The 4949-nt window shown below is 40.7% G+C and overlaps 1 non-coding gene across 1 annotated transcript; it reads right to left on the reverse strand.

Annotated features, from left to right (window-relative positions):
* Positions 1-2895: 2895 nt before the first annotated feature.
* On the reverse strand, positions 2896-3003 carry LOC130972626 (small nucleolar RNA R71). The gene has a single exon (XR_009083787.1). It is a non-coding gene; the product is annotated as a small nucleolar RNA R71 (small nucleolar RNA).
* Between the last annotated feature and the right edge of the window lie 1946 nt (positions 3004-4949).

Consider the following 4949-nt stretch of genomic DNA (forward strand, 5'->3'; position numbering starts at 1 on the left):
TATTCATTCGCACTCAAGAACTTGATGAATGTGATGATTATGTGACGCTCATCATCATTCTCACTCATGAACAAAGTGACTGACAACCACTCTTGTTCTACAAGCAAACGAGGCTCTAATGTTTATCTCTTGGATTCCTGATACATGATGCATGGTTGATCGCCTGACAACCGAGTGCTCGCCTGACAAACGAGCCAGCCATTTCGTGAGATCAGAGTCTTCGTGGTATAGGCAAGAACTGATGGCGGCATTCAAGAGAATCCGGAAGGTCTAACCTTGTCTGTGGTATTCTGAGTAGGATTCAATGATTGAATGACTGTGACGTGCTTCAAACTCCTGAAGGCGGGGCGTTAGTGACAGACGCAAAAGAATCACTGGATTCTATTCAGGCCTGATTGAGAACCGACAGATGGATAGCCGTGCCGTGACAGGGTGCGTTGAACATTTCCAATGAGAGGATGGGAGGTAGCCACTGACAACGGTGAAACCCTTGCATAAGCTTGCCATGGAAAGGAGTAAGAAGGATTGGATGAAGACAGTAGGAAAGCAGAGAGACGGAAGGGACAGCATCTTCATACGCTTGTCTGAAGCTCTCACCAATGATATACATAAGTATCTCTATCTTTATCTTTATGTTTTATTCATATATCACCATTACCCAATTGAGTCTGCCTGACTAAGATTTACAAGGTGACCATAGCTTGCTTCATACCAACAATCTCCGTGGGATCGACCCTTACTCGCGTAAGGTTTATTACTTGGACGACCCAGTGCACTTGCTGGTTAGTTGTGCGAAGTTGTGTTTATGCCATGGTATTGAACACCAAGTTTTTGGATTCATTACCGGGGATTATTTGAGTTGTGAAAAGTATTGATCACAATTTCGTGCACCAAGTTTTTGGCGCCGTTGCCGGGGATTGTTTTGTGTATGGACAACTGACGGTTCATCTTGTTGCTTAGATTAGGTATTTTTCTTCAGAGTTCTTAAGAATGAATTCTAGTGTTTCATGATGATCTGCTGAAATCTGGCTGGCTGAGAAGCCATGTCTAATCTTATTGGACCGAGGTTTCAACTGATCATCACAAGAGCTTGTTGATCTCTATCAATCTTGCTATTGGAGCAATGATCTGCTAAGGCTTGGCTGGCCATTGGCCATGTCTAGTGTTTTGGACCGAAGCTTTCTTTTGAAGCTTGGCTGGCTGTGAAGCCATGTCTAATTCCTGGACCGGAGTCTTAGACTAGCATTGCAATGATTCCTGGAATTCAAATTAAGAATTCTGAAACCTTTATTTTCTATTTCCATATAATTTTCGAAAAATCCAAAAAAAAAAATTTTAAAACCATAAAAACCAGAAAAATATTTTATGTTTCTTGTTTGAGTCTAGTGTCTAATTGTAAGTTTGGTGTCTTGCATGCATTGTTTATTTGATCTTGGTTCTATTTCCAAGTCAATAGTACAGGGAACTGAAGATTCAGAACATGCAGCAGAGGAATTACACAGAAAAAGCTGGGCGTTCAAAACGCCCAGTGAAGAAGGACAGACTGGCGTTTAAACGCCAGCCAGGGTGCCTGGTTGGGCGTTTAACGCCCAAAAAGGTAGTGCATTGGGCGTTAAACGCCAGAATGTGCACCATTCTGGGCGTTTAACGCCAGGATGGCACAAGGGGGAGGATTTTGTTTTCAAATCAATTTTTTTTTCAAGTTTTCAAAGTTTTTCAAAATCAAATCTTTTTCAAATCATATCTTTTCAATCAAATGTTTTCAAAATCAATTTCTTTCCTTTTTCAAAGATACTTGCTATCAATTAATGATTTGATTCAACATTTCAAGTATGTTGCCTATTCTGTTGAGAAAGGTTTAATGTTTGAATCATATCTTTCCTTGATAGCCAAGTTATTAATTTTTAAAATCAAATCTTTTTTTTTTAAATTGTTTTCAAATCATATCTTTTCCATCATATCTTTTTTAAAACCATGACTTTTTCAATCAAATCTTTTTAATCACATCTTTTTCAAAACGGTTTTTAATCATATCTTTTTGATTTCTAATTTCAAATTTTTTCAAAAATTACTTGATCTCTTTCTCACTCTTGTTTTTCGAAAATCAAATTAAAGTTTTTCAAAATGTTTTTAAAAATCTTTTTAATTAATTTTCGAAAATTCTCTTCCCCTCTTCTCACATCCTTCTATTTACGGAGTACCACTCCTCCTCAATGCACAATTCGAACTCTATCTCACTAAAGTTCGAATTCTCTACTTCTTCCTCCTATTTTTCTTTTCCTCTGACACCTCAAGGAATCTCTATACTGTGACATAGAGGATTCCATATTTTCTTGTTCTCTTCTCTTTTATATGAGCAGGAACAAAGACAAAGGCATTCTTGTTGAAGCTGATCCTGAACCTGAAAGGACCTTGAAGCGAAAGCTAAGAGAAGCTAAGGCACAACTCTCTGCAGAGGACCTAACAGAAATCTTCAAAGAAGAAGAACCCATGGCAGCCGAAAACAACAACAATGCCAACAATGCAAGGAAGGTGCTTGGTGACTTTACTGCACCTACTCCCAACTTCTATGGGAGAAGCATCTTTATCCCTGCCATTGGAGCAAACAACTTTGAGCTTAAGCCTCAATTAGTTTCTCTAATGCAACAGAATTGCAAGTTTCATGGACTTCCATTGGAAGATCCTCATCAGTTTTTGGCTGAGTTCTTGCAAATCTGTGACACTGTCAAGACTAATGGGGTTGACCCTGAGGTCTACAGACTTATGCTATTCCCTTTTGCTGTAAGAGACAGAGCTAGGACATGGTTGGACTCACAACCTAAAGAAAGCCTGGACTCATGGGAAAAGCTAGTCAATGCCTTCTTGACAAAGTTCTTTCCACCTCAAAAATTGAGTAAGCTTAGAGTGGAAGTCCAAACCTTCAGACAGAAGGATGGAGAATCCCTCTATGAAGCTTGGGAAAGATACAAACAATTGATCAGAAAATGTCCTTCTGACATGCTTTCTGAATAGAGCATCATAGGTATTTTCTATGATGGTCTCTCTGAACTATCCAAGATGTCTTTGGATAGCTCTGCTGGAGGATCTCTTCATCTGAAGAAGACGCCTACAGAAGCTCAAGAGCTAATTGAAATGGTTGCAAATAACCAATTCATGTACACTTCTGAAAGGAATCCTGTGAACAATGGGACAAATCAGAAGAAAGGGGTTCTTGAGATTGATACTCTGAATGCCATTCTGGCTCAGAATAAAATATTGACTCAACCAGTCAATCTGATCTCTCAAAGTCTGTCTGGAATGCAAAATGCACCAAGCAGTACTAAGGATGCTTCATCTGAAGAAGAAGCCTATGATCCTGAGAACCCTTCAATGGAAGAGGTGAATTACCTAGGAGAACCCTATGGAAACACCTATAATTCTTCATGGAGAAATCACCCAAATTTCTCATGGAAGGATCAACAGAGACCTCAACAAGGTCTCAACAACAATAATGGTGGAAGAAACAGGTTTAGCAATGGCAAGCCTTTTCCATCATCTTCTCAGCAACAGACAGAGAATTCTAAGCAGAACCCCTCTGACATAGCAACTATGGTCTCTGATCTAATCAAAACCACTCAGAGTTTCATGACTGAAACAAGGTCCTCCATTAGGAATTTGGAGGCACAAGTGGGACAGCTGAGCAAGAAAGTTACTGAACTCCCTCCTAGTACTCTTCCAAGCAATACAGAAGAAAATCCAAAAGGAGAGTGCAAGGCCATCAATATGGCCGAATTTGGAGAGGAAGGAGAGGAAGTGAACGCCACTGAGGAAGACCTCAATGGGCGTGCACTAGCCTCCACTGAGTTCCCCAATGAGGAACCATGGGAATCTGAGGCTCAAAATGAGACCATAGAGATTCCATTGGACTTACTTTTGCCTTTCATGAGCTCTGATGAGTATTCTTCTTCTGAAGAGGAAGAGTATGTCACTGAAGAGCAAGTTGCTAAATACCTTGGAGCAATCATGAAGCTAAATGACAAGTTATTTGGAAATGAGACTTGGGAGGATGAACCCCCTTTGCTCACCAAAGAATTGGATGACTTGTCTAGGCAGAAATTACCTCAAAAGAGGCAGGACCCTGGGAAGTTCTCCATACCTTGTACCATAGGCACCATGACCTTCAAGAAGGCTCTGTGTGACTTAGGGTCAAGTGTAAACCTCATGCCTCTCTCTGTAATGGAGAAACTAGGGATCTTTGAGGTGCAAGCTGTAAGAATCTCATTAGAGATGGCAGACAACTCAAGAAAACAAGCTCATGGACTTGTAGAGGATGTTTTGGTGAAGATTGAAGACCATTACATCCCTACTGATTTCATAGTCCTAGAGACTGTGAAGTGCATGGATGAAACCATCATCCTTGGCAGACCCTTCCTAGCCACAGCAAAGGCTGTGATTGATGTTGATGGAGGTGAACTGATCATTCAAGTGAATGAAGAATCCTTTGTGTTTAAGGCTCAAGGATGTCCCTCTGTCACCATGGAGAGGAAGCATGAAGAGCTTCTCTCAAATCAGAGACAAGCAGAGCCCCCACAGTCAAACTCTAAGTTTGGTGTTGGGAGGCCACAACCAAACTCTAAGTTTGGTGTTGAACCCCCACATTCAAACTCTAAGTTTGGTGTTGGGAGGTTCCAACATTGCTCTGAGTATCTGTGAGGCTCCATGAGAGCCCTCTGTCAAGCTACTGACATTAAAGAAGTGCTTGTTGGGAGGCAACCCAATGTTATATTTTATCTATTTTCTTTTGTTATTTGTAGGTTGATGATCATAAGAAGTCACAAAATCAATTGAAAAAGCAAAAACAGAATGAAAAACAGGAAGAAAAACAGCACACCCTGGAGGAAGAACCTACTGGCGTTTAAACGCCAGTAAGGCTAGCAGGTGGGCGTTTAACGCCCAGTCTGGCACCATTC

Source organism: Arachis stenosperma, chromosome 3 (genome assembly GCF_014773155.1).
Source record: "Arachis stenosperma cultivar V10309 chromosome 3, arast.V10309.gnm1.PFL2, whole genome shotgun sequence".
Classification (NCBI taxonomy): domain Eukaryota; kingdom Viridiplantae; phylum Streptophyta; class Magnoliopsida; order Fabales; family Fabaceae; genus Arachis; species Arachis stenosperma.